The 12,808-nt window shown below is 31.3% G+C and overlaps 1 long non-coding RNA gene across 1 annotated transcript in view; it reads left to right on the top strand.

The window, feature by feature from the left end:
- The window catches only part of LOC142326678 (uncharacterized), a 108,202-nt gene extending 95,680 nt beyond the window's left edge, over positions 1-12,522 (top strand). The window contains exons 2-4 of the long non-coding RNA XR_012756838.1: positions 7,165-7,244; positions 12,040-12,085; positions 12,179-12,522. This is a non-coding gene — a long non-coding RNA (uncharacterized LOC142326678). The remainder of the gene's footprint in view (positions 1-7,164; positions 7,245-12,039; positions 12,086-12,178) is intronic.
- The last annotated feature ends 286 nt before the right edge of the window (positions 12,523-12,808 follow it).

Below are 12,808 nucleotides of genomic sequence, written 5' to 3'. Positions count from 1 at the left end.
AGTGACAAAACTGGAAAAGGCAGAAAATAACACTCAAATCAGTAGGTAATCAATTTACGGCCATGCGCGCAACTAAAACTGTCCTCCTTGCTCTTTGATTCTCGCTTTAAATCAACACAAACAGGTATAACAAATTACAAATCCAGAATTTTTAACCTATTCTAAATACACAGACAAAATAAGAAGAAAACTTATTTAAAATACCGATGCTTTTACATGACTAACAAAAAGGTTTTCTCGATTCGATTCACATGCTGGCCTGATTTTATTGATTTTTCTTTTATATTGTAGAGGAAATTTCCCAGATAACTTAGGTGAGTGTATTATGTGTATATACTTGTGTGTGTGTGTGTGTGTGTGTGTGTGTACACAACTTTTTTTTTAATCATACGTATATCTTATTTTTATACTCGTACAATGAGTGTACGAAAAAGAAATCCGGGGTTTCAAGAACGAATATAGTTTTACGTGGACAACAGTTAGGTTTTAATTTAATTTACGCATCGTCTGTCATGTAGCTGCTGAATTAGACTGTTGCACGGACCAAGCTGTTATGAGCCTGGTAAGTGGCGCCACCGTAACCAGCTGTTCTCGCCACCGTAAGTGGCGAGAACAGTTTTCGGAAGTAGGAAGCCTTTTGAAAGGACAGTCATTTGTAAAGGAAAAGCGTTTTGTAAAAAAAGTGCCAAAGACAGAGAGGCCAAGTCCAAAACTTTCAGTTCGTAGTGTCAGTCCGTCAACTAAACATCCGTAAGCGCTGCGTACGGTATTTGCAAGGAATTGAAACTTCGAGCTTATAAACCGCAGCTACTTCGTGAAGTTAAACCTAACGATAAGCCACGAACAGTTCAATTTGTAACGACCTTGTTTTAGTTTATTTCTGTTGCGCATTTTATTTTTTGATGAAGGATCATTTCATATTCATCGAGTCGTGTGAATCTGTGTGAGCATGCGCTCAGAATATACATACAAATCTGTGAAATTCGCCCGCAACTGTCCGAAAGTGAATGTCTGGTACGGTATCATGCATAATCGAATTTTTGGGTCATTTTTCCACGATCAGACTATTACGAGCATATTAAGAGAACTTTTTGTTTCGACAAACTGATAATTTGGAAGGCCTAATTTTCCAATAACATAGAACCTCTCCATATTAAGCAAAAAGTTTGCAGACTGCGTGCGCTCAACGACAAAATGAATCGACAAAAATCCGATCCCAGAAGATCGGATCTGAAGAGATGTTGTCATCGGTTGCAACCACGAAGTTCCGTTTTGACGGCAAGGTCTTTCTTTTTTCTTTTTTTTGATATACGTAAAATACATTGTACACCAAAAAAACTCAGTCGCTCGATTATCTGAGCCGAAGAATGACAGCAGCCGTGGAACCGTTTCCTGCATACTTGCTTGCCAGAGTGGATTATCGGGATAATCCACCTGGATTATCCCGACGTCTGCAGGGCTGTAAATGGTGCTCATGTTGAGTTACATTTAGAGGTTAAAAAAAATCTTTACTTTGTACTTTCATGTAATAAAATAGGTACATTTGTAATTAAATGTGATAAAGAAAAATTTAATTTAAAACCACGGAGCGGTTTTTAACAGACAGCCGACAAATTTTATAAATATATATACAGCAAAAGGATAATGTCATTTGATATTCTAAGTATAGTCGCATGAAACTTGAAGAAAATAGTTATAGAATTTAGGCTAAATAAAACACAATCCCATATTCCAGACGTACTCAAGACTTTAATTTACTGTCAGTGATGAGCTCTCGACATTTTGTTGAGATTTTTTTTTCATCATTATAAATGTCTTTTCTTGCATTTCTAGCTAACAGATTTTTTCTAATACAATACTATATTTAATAGAGATATAAACTTCAAGAAAGAAAGAAAACGATTTAAATTTTTTTTTTTATTTTAAATTACAGATAAAATATTCTTTAAATTTTAAAGTAATTTATTCCTTTTACGAATGTGTATTAGTAAATTTTAATCGTGTTTTGTAATCTCATGTTTTGTAAAAGTGTTACACTTTTCCCTTTGGATAACTACCCGGGTGGCAGATTGGGAAATATCAGATATAGTGAGAATTGTAACGATATATGATAAATAATATCCTCAGTATGTTAGGATTAACACAAAACTGATAATTTTAAATAAAATTTGGTTTTCACCCAGATCTCAATTTATTTCGTTATTAATAAAGTTTTGCAGAATTTTATTTATCAGTAAAATATATATATATATATTTTGTTATTTTATATCAAACAAAATTATCTTCATTAATTATAAAATTCGAACAACAGTTGTTACTAGATTTGTATAAATAAAACTACAGTTAATATTATTATCACTTTAAAAATAATGGCAGTTAGACAAAGCAATAGTTCAACAATGTATTGATTAAGAATAACATAAACACTGTGTTGAAAAGTTTGACAGAAAGTAAACAAATACTGGTACCGGTTGTATTGTAAATTTACCGATAAATCTTCTTAAGACAGATTTCAATTTAACTAATAAACGTAACATAATTATGTAAATGATTACCTTTCAAACAAGTAAATAAAATACTGAAAGCACATAAATATATTCTGAAAAGTAATCATTTGCTTACTGCACACACGTACTGAGTATATACAGTTTTTCCACAAATTATTCCGATCGGAACTAAACCTACACGTGTTAAATATGTTATGTTATTTGATCGATTAGAAAATGTTAAAAAATATTTTACGTACTTTGAGTATGACTTTAATCATCTTAACCGCGATTGAAGGAGAATGTTTGAAAAACACTACTTTCAAATCAGCATGCCCTTTTCAAAATATAGTTTTACTAACGTTTGATAATATTAATTTCCATAGTTCAAAGTGTAATAAAATAGTGAATAAAGCGCACTTTAAATATCCACCGAAAAGAAACATATTAAATGCTAATGAGGTAATAACACTTAATATTAAAGTCATTTTGATAATGTCAAAATATTTGTTTGTTTGAATTGATATTATTAAAAATTAAAAAAACCGCTTGACCGATTAAAATTTTTTCTTTCACTGTTTTCACAAATTACATTACTAGGATCGGTAGTAAAGCTTAAGAGTTACCTTTTTTTAGGTTTGTAAAATAAGTTACGGTTCACGTCTTCTTTTACAATGTCATTTATCTTGTAGCAATATTTTGAATCTTTAATTAAATCGCTTTCTGTAGAAAGTAGTATGATTTTCAGGAGTGAATTTGTACCGGCTGTACAAAATATAAGAGTTGACCCCAGTCATTGCGTCAAGCAACGTGAAAAAAGTAGCCATCGGCCACCTTCGTGTTTTCCGGCTTGATGAGTAGTCGGCGAATTTTTTGTCGACTGTCAACTCCACCTTTCGTGACATTATAATTCCACTATCTCTTATTTTCCGGTCGACGGGTGTGTACAAGTCTTGTGGTGCATTGAAGATATCAGCACGACCGCTTTATTCCTATCCGAAACAAATAACAGCGTCATGTCTTCTGTGAACCCGTACAGACTTTGTTTGATAAAAACCGAAGGGGAATCTTCCTTTTATTTTTCTTCGTAGACCCGGCTTACGTAATACCTCTTTTTAACAATTCTGCGATTAAATCTACGGAAGTTAGATTTCGTCGGGTATTCTCAATAGGCGGGATAGATTGTAAAACGGACTGAGTAGGTATTGAAATTTTTTTTCCATTTCTCTCTTCCAAGGTAATCCCGTCACTATCATTTCAGGCGTATATGTAAACATTATATAGATAATTCGTCCTTGCATCTGTGAGGCGTTGCACTTTTATGCCGATTATGGCCGGCTTGCTCGGCATGTACATCCGAAATCGGCACCGCCCGAATGAAACCAACTTTTCGTCTATGAAGACATAGGCAGCCGTGAAATATAAACGTTTGCTATTTTCTATGAACGTAGAAAAAATATTGGAAATCGGTGCGGTTGGGTCTTGTATTTTCCTTTCTTCACGATCACTTTCTTTCTTTCTTTTTCCTGTTTAGCCTCCGGTAACTACCGTTTAGATAATACTTCAGAGGATGAATGAAGATGATATGTATGAGTATAAATGAAGTGTAGTCTTATACATTCTCAGTTCGATCGTTCCTGAGATGTGTGTGGTTAATTGAAACCCGACCACCAAAGAACACTGGTATCCACGATCCGTGTAAAAATAACTGGTTTTATTAGGACTTGAACGCTGGAACTCTCGACTTCCAAATCAAATGATTTGGGTAGACGCCTTTACCACTAGACCAACCCGGTGGGTTTTCTTCACAATCACGGGGGTTATCAAACCGTAAACATGTCAAAATAAACAATAATCTTTGTTTTGACATGGTATATCTGAAAATGTTCTGTACAGTACCATCCATATAAACTGTGAACCGACTCGTCTTCTGATTTGAACGCAGATGTGAAAATAAGGAAACCAAGGAATGCCTTTACTTCAATGATATTCAGGTCTTGAAACCGGTTCAATGTTTTCCTCGAGTATCGAGCTTTTTCAATTTTCACGTCGGTCCATTTCAAAATCTCTTCCAAAATGTTCTCGGTAAAATAAAGTGACCGTATTTTTTCATACGGGGAGACTCTCCAAATATTTTTACTGGAGGCCATGGCCCTGGTAATTGTGTTATTATATTGTGCTGCCTGGCTGTCCTTTCCTCCATTTGAAGCAACGTTTTTTTCCAAAATAAAATAAATTTTAAGGCTCGCCTCCTTTTTCTCCAAAGTCTTGTTCAACTTCTAGGTCATCGATGATTTCCCCTTCATTGTCAACTAAATCATCATATTCGTGTTCACTTCGGATTTCAAAGTCGGGGTCATTGTTGCTGTCTGTAGGGGATGTAGCGTTTCATTATTTTCACCCGATATCTGTTCAACATATCACATTTGGGGCCATCAGCAGACCGCATGGAAGGAGTCTGTGTAGATGGATCTTCCAGTGATTCTTCTTTTCGATTTGATATCATCTAAAATAACAAACACTCATTTGATGTCTAATGTAACAAGAAATACAAGATAAAGATAAAAGAAATCAATAAGGTACCTGCTGTCGCTTCGTCCATGACGTAAAAGAAAATAATAATTATAGTAATTCTATGAAAATAATAATCGAAAGAACGTCTTCAAAAGTTAAAAGGAATTAGTTAGACGAATCAAAATGATTAATTCTGTCGCAATACATAAAAAAAGTTACATAATCACTATCGTTCATCTACGGGATCGCTAGACAAACTCAAATAAAGATGTTCACTCACCAGAACGCACAACAGAAACGACCTTGCACGATATTAAAGTCGGTACTGAGAGTAAAAGGTTAGGAGGAGGTAGTGGCCTAGACCAAAGGGAATTGGCACGGTTACTATATTCCTGAGATGTGGGGTCTGACACTTACGGGTTAAAATTACCGATGTGCCCTCTAAGAAAAACAGATTTAGGGCTTTATCGATTCACAATGTGCTTTCCAAAAAAAAAGTAATAGGTAAAATTAAAAACTTGATTTAATTTTGGCGGAAGAGAAATTTTTACTAAGAAAATATTTAAGGCGCTCCAACTAATCATGTCATACTGCACGTGCAATGTGCCATACTTAGAGATCCAGTTTCTAGCATGCTCCTCCTTGGCTATATTGTCAATGTACTGTTTTGATCAACTTGTTCTGTTTTATTAATGGTTTTTTTAACTCGTTTTTCTGATCACTCTTAAACATCAGTCTTATATTTGGGATATGATTTTAATGTTCGTATCAGATTTCCTATCACGGAATTTTTAAGTCGCCTACACTGTTGCATTGTTTTAACTTTCATTTGACTTGTTTAGTCGACAAAAGAAGGCATCATCTGACTTTCTGCGATTATAAATTTACAACCTTATAAGTTTAGAACAGTTTATACCAAATGAAAGCTACTTCTATTTTACATTATTTTAAAAATAATTATTTATACTGTAAGAAACCCAACATTATGTAGAAATCACAGGAAAACTGAATTCCGTTATTTTTATTTTTATTTTTTTTGCTAACATATTTTTCAAGCTCTATAACTCTGATAAAATTTTGTAAAAATGTGGTCATCATTTACGCTAAAATATCGATTTTTATCTTTAGCCTCCTAAAATTTTTATCTGTTTGTTATTTTGGTGGCAGTGGTGTGTTTGAAAAAATCTTCCTTTATCCCTATAACATTATTAAATCATTTGAAATCATTTACGGTAAACAGTTTTACCAAATAAATTTATAAATTTCATAGTTTATAAACCTGGAGGAGTGATTAAATAGGAGTGAAATTAATGAAAGTAGAAATTCATTTTTTACTCTTTTAGTTTATATCGAACCGGTTTACTCTTATTCACTCTATCGGTTGAGCGATTAGCCAAGAAAACTACTAGCGCCAAATTTATTGAGGATCATATAATTCTTGCAAGTCTTATGAAATTTAAATAATATTCCCAATAATACATTTAAAAAATTTTACCAATGCTATACCAATAATGAAATTGTAAATCGGATGTGTAATAAAGACAAAATAACTGCTAACAGTGTCGAGGCTATTGTAGATATCCAGTTTTTAAACTGATAAGAGGGTTCTTCCTAGATATTTTTTAAGGATTTTCATTTTAAGGACTTGAACAGTCCTGATATTTATATCATGACATGATAGTATTTAAAACAACACTAATAATAAATAAACTTGGATATATCATGAATTTCCGGCTTAATTATTTGAGGAGAACGGTTTATTTTTAAATCCCTATCGCAGTTTTAAGAAGGGCAGATCAACTATAGTTATCAAGGCCTTTTTTTTATAGAGGCTCTTTTTAGAAAGTATCTACTTGGGTATGAAGAATTAATCATGCTCACGCTCCGCAATTTGATTTGCTTTGGATTGCGTCAGTGAAACATAGACGGTTGGATTTGTTCAACTTGCGATCTAATCGGTTCTACAATTTCTGTTTTCTTGCTATTTAAAAGATTAGTGGATTATCATAGCATCCTCAGTCTATTCAAAATCCTTTGGGGAAATTTTTTCTTTAGAACCATAGATTTGGAAGCTATGATGAATTTATTTTATCTTAAATGGATTTTTTTTTAAATAAATTTTTGTATTTATATTTTATGAAAATAATTAATTATTGTATTACAGACAGAACAATACGGAGAGATTCTTTAACAACAAAATCACATTACCCGATAACGATTCATTGGATTGTTTACAATTTAAGTGTAAGTTAATTACTGCATTTATTAATATTCAATATAATTATAAATATTAAAATTAATGTTAATAGTAACCTGTTTGACAAAAATATAAATTTGTCACAATGTCAGTCGGTTCTTAATAGTTTCATTAAAAATGAAGCTCATGCTATTTCTCATTTCTATTATAAGTATTCTTTTAAAAATACAATTAATAAATAAATTCAATAAACAGTTATTTGATCTTATTGTACCGTAGTGATCATGTGATGTTACCATATTTTTTCTAATTATTATAATTATTTAAAACTAAAATTTAAAATGACAAATCCACATTTGGTGAGCTTCTGGTTTGTTTCTATTAGATTTCTGGCAAATGTTAACTGAGAATTGTTTATGTTTGTTAATTTGACATATTTTTTTGTTTCGCTTACTTTTGTTTTTATTTATTTTTTGTAAGAGATGTCAGTGTGTATTAAGTATTTTATAATGCTGAATTCTTTTGTATGGTTTACAGGTGACACTGCTTTTTGAACAATCTGTGTATCGTATTTCTAAACGTAGATATTATATGTGAGGTCGGGTAGTTTGGCATATTATGAATGAGTATCATTATTGGCTTTTTCCACAGAGTGATTTGTGAAGAATGTGATAAACTTTCAGGACATGATCAACCGGTGAAAATAAAGAAGGGAGTTCAGTTCATAATAGGTTCGGAAACGCTTCATTAACTGGCAAAAGATTTCGCCCAGATTTTTGCACCTATGGTAATTTTTGGAACCCAGTTAAAAGGAAAATATAGAAGTTTTATAAAAAATCTGACGTGAAAAATTAAACAAAAAAATAGGTCCCAGAACTTTATTTTTAATAATTTTCGAGGAATCTGGGGTAAATAGAAAAAATTGAGTCGAAAAGTGGGATTTTCGTCACCATTATTTTGTCTTAAGGGGGTAAGTAAACCCATATTTTGACTACTAAAATATTATTTTTTTTGTTAAAAAAAAATAATTTTTTGTGTCATTTATTGATTATTTAAAATCTGCTTTTTAGTGTGATATAATTATTTTTTTCTAAATTTTAACTCTCTCTCTCTCTCTCTCTCTATATATATATATATATATTATAGATCATTGCTAGATAAAATTGACTCACATTTAAGAAATTTGCAGAAATACAGATCAGGTTCTTTGTAAATTATACAGTAAATTACTGTACTTTATTTTACTATTACAGTGTCAATGTACCACTATTTTAGTGATATTACAGTACAATGTATGTATTTATAAAGAAAAAAATATGTACCATTTATTTATTTTCTCCTTTCAGTGACACTATCTAACAACTAACTACAACAACAACTGACTATCTACAGATCGGCTGGGGGCGTCTTTAAAAGTACCATATTTTTTGCTTCCAATTGTGTTGTTCATGTACATGTACATTTCATAATAGGGTTGCAATGGGATCATGTTAAAAAATAATTAGGTACACCAGAATATTCCAATTTTTCCTCCTCTGTGGCAGTTGCTAATTGATATACAGTCAATGAAAACCCTTCCACTCTTTCAGACTGGGTCACTTGATAGACAGAAGAGTAGCATGCACTCCTAGTGCCAACAAAAGAATGTATATGTTTCTTCCTGTTGAGATAAGTAAAGTAATATTCAGTCTAGATCATCTCTTGGAAAAGAAGGTTTGGTGGTGCACTCCCAAGAGAATTGATCATATCTATAATGTGAAACAAAAAAATATTTTTTTCAGACTTCAGTCGCTCTTTGTTACTAAGCTTGCTTTTCTCTACATATTTGCAGTTTTATGACTAATTCATCATAGTCTTGGACCAGAATACAGTGACCAGCATGGAACCATCAACTTCTATAGCTTCAAGTAAAATGTACTGTTGCAATCCATTTGAAAAGTCAAAGTCATAAATCCTGTAAGAAAAACCTGAGAAGTGCAAGCAAGAATTTGGTGCGTACATTTACTTTTCTTAAACAAGGTTACAAAATTTGTAGTACTTGCCGCAAACAGATTAAAGCTTCTGCTAAAAATAATGCTGAAGAAACTACTTCTGATGAAGAATTTCAACAATTAGATCCTTTGTATACCCCAGAAAAAATGAAGCTGTAAATGCTCTCATCAAAAGTTTGATTGTTTTAAATGAATCACCTATTCAGAAAAAAAGGACTATGTGAGAGAAAATACTCTCAGGAAAAGGTTAAGAAAGCAGCAGTAATGTTGAAAAGCAAAATATTGAACATCGATTCAGATTCTGAACAAGAAGCTGTTCCTCTCATCTGACTGTGAAATTATCAACCGATTGAAAGAAAAATGTAATACTGCAGATAATAAGAGCATAAAAAGTAACTAATCTGTATGAGAGTGAAGAAATAATTGTATGAGGGTGAAGAATCGATTGATGCCTGGAAAAAAGATTTTATTTCACTTTAGATAAATGGAAGATTGAGCATGTTCAGAAATAAATTAATTTTGTGTTATCTCCGTGAAGCTTTTGCATCGTTTAAACAGAGATATCTGTTGCTGAAATTAGGATTTTCAAAGTTCTGTGAACTCAGGCCTAAGTACTGTGTTCTTGCAGTTGCGAGTAGAACCCACAGTGTTTGTGTATGGGTCAATCCATTTTAAGTGTCCCAAAAAAACATAAGCTGGTTGCTTCACCGATTAAAAAAAAAAGCCACTTTCAATTCAATTCAAAATACCCACTTGTTTTCTACACGTTTCAGGACCTTAAAATTACTTTTTAAAATTTTTTATTTAAGCAGTTTACCTGTGGTGGCCATTTTTGTTATGGTGTGCACACCTATTTTTGTGATTTTAAGGGTTTACAGAAAAAATTATAACTAAAAAACTATTGGTCCTGTAAGGATGAAAAAAGGCAATTTATTCATATTTTTTCAAGGTAAAATACTGATTCAGTGGTTTATTTACCTATCTCCCTTTTTTCTATGAAAAAATTACAAATAAATTTGAACATGAAAGATTGTGAAATTTCACTTTTGTTAATTATTTTTCAAGATGCAGGGATGGCAAACACAGTTTGAATTATTTTTTTATGTGTAGGTATATGTTAGTATTATTACCATAAGTAATATCAATGGTGATATACTTGCCCCTAAATTTTCATGAATTTTTGAAAATAATTTTTATTAAAAACTTAAAATTTTGTCTTTAAATAACTCTGATGGGGCTGGTGATAAAAATCTCAAATTTGCACAACTTGCAGTGTTTTTGTGTAGATGCTTATGGTAAATAAAAAAATTTCTTGTGTATTGTACTATTAAAAACATTATCTCTCTCAAAACTCATGAAAAACCTGTTAAAAGCGATACCATTTTGATTTGCTAAATAAGTGCTCCAAGGGGGGGGGTTTCTTGTCTTCTTTACACTTTACATTTTTTATATTTAGCCCCTATGTTGTTGAAGTTGATGTTCACAATATTTTTAAAATAGCTTTTTTTTTTTAATTATTAATGATATGTCGCATAATTTAAGCAGCATTCAATTGTTCAGTATTGTGATGCGGGACAATGCAATTTTCTTGGTCTTTGCGTTCATGTAGTTGTTTGTTCTGCTGAAAAAAAAAACCTTTTGAAACAGTTAACACAAAGAGACATTCCAGGAACTAAATTTAAATTTGGAAAAATGTGTTTTTTAAGAGCTTGCTTTAATGTTATTTGTTCTTAAGTTTTTCTTAATTGTTTTTATGAGTTCTCAAAGGGTCACAACAGAAGTGTCCATACAGGTGACTGAATTTTTACATAAGCTTTTTTCATAATATTTACAAACACTAGTGACATCTGAATTAACATGGAAAAAAGTAAGTTGTTGGTTTTCATCACCAAATTCACAAATTTTAATCAGTTCTTTTGACACTGTACCATACATGTTTTTTAACACTCTTCATTCACATAAATTCCTATGGTATGTTGTTCTTCCCTTGTTATTGAAATTACTTGAAAATAATGTAAAAATTTAACTGATTTTAAGATTATAATAATATTAAGTAAAACTTATTTATTTAATAAACACTTCCAAGCACAGGATGAAATTTGAGACATTCAGTAAGATGTGAACAGGTCACTGACTGACGTCAAACTGACCAGTCTGTAACTGCAAAGCCAAATGATGCAATAAGCATAAATGAGCATGTTGCAACATGAATTTCCCTGACGACTGGAAATGACTTCAAGTGCCTGTTATAAATGAACACTGCAGTTGAACGGTTCAAACAAGTCTATTTCAACTATAGTAATAAGTATAAAATTATTAAAGCGCCAAGAAGACAAGAAACCTCCTTGGAGCCCTTATTTAACTGACTTCTTTAGTAGAATATAAAAGCATTGCTGCCTTTGATGTAAAAGGTTCTTGGTTTGAATCGCAGTCAGGCGTGGCATTTTTCACTTATTACAAAGTAGCAATGATAAGTCTACATAAGAAGCTCACTACAGCAATTATTTGATCAAATAAATTGAGATTCTTGACTTGACTTTCACTATTTCATTGATTTTGAGCCAGTTACAGCCAAATGTGGATTTGATATGAAATTCTGAATTGGAGTTCTTAGCTGTTAGGTGAAACAATGAATGCATAACAGTTTTTGATCAAATTTCCCATTTCAATATGGTGGCAGTAATATTTCTTAAATTGAGTATTTTTTTTCTTAGAAATTTACAAAAAATTGAATTTAATGTATAAAAATGTTTTAATATATTTATTTTAATAACCGTTATAATTTTATTAAATTTTTAATATTTCTAATACAAAAATATTATAAATATGTTATTATCTTTATTTAAAATAGATTGATGATCTGGCTGGAAAATTACCTGCGAATTCAGTTGTGGGAAGTAAGTAAATTTTTTTTGTTTTCATTATAACTTAGTATTTATTGTTAATTTGACATTAAATTTTCATACTGATATTACCGTTAATTTTTTCAGAATACCAGGCTCCAAATCCACCGAGCAGGAAAGCAGGTTATTACATTTATATGTTTGTTGTATTTCGCCATGAGAAAGTTTACAATGTATCATTTACAAGATTAGAAGGTAACAGTAGATGAACAGTTCTAAGTAACTGGTTGAATCGAATTAAAAGTAATATCAACTTATGCGGCCCAGTTGCTGGTTTTCAGTTTAGAGCTGCCAATTTTTGTTCTGATTTTAGAACAGTAAATAAAATAGAACGTACATTTGTATTTTTAATTTTAATTTTTATTACATTAAAAGTTATTTAAAATTGAACTGTTAAACATATATATCTATTAAATATGTATATCAGCTGCAGATACCTTTATAATAATTTTTAACTTAAGTACGACTATTTTTTTATTCCTTGTATGACAATTACACATTGTTTTTTAGGAGAAGGATCTTACATGTAAAAATTTTATTAATATTCTTGCATATAAAAACAAGGAAACACAACCTGCCAACATGATTTAATATTCAATCTTAACTACATAATTCATATATCATGCGTTTAACAAGTAAATGACGATATAGCGATTTTCTATCTTTGTATATTTTATTAAATATAATTTCTTTGCTGTGACTATAAATTAATATAAT

This window comes from Lycorma delicatula, chromosome 6 (genome assembly GCF_047948215.1).
Source record: "Lycorma delicatula isolate Av1 chromosome 6, ASM4794821v1, whole genome shotgun sequence".
NCBI classification, from domain to species: Eukaryota; Metazoa; Arthropoda; class Insecta; order Hemiptera; family Fulgoridae; genus Lycorma; species Lycorma delicatula.
The sequence above is the reverse complement of the archived record's forward strand: the minus strand, read 5'-3'. Positions and strand labels throughout refer to the sequence as shown.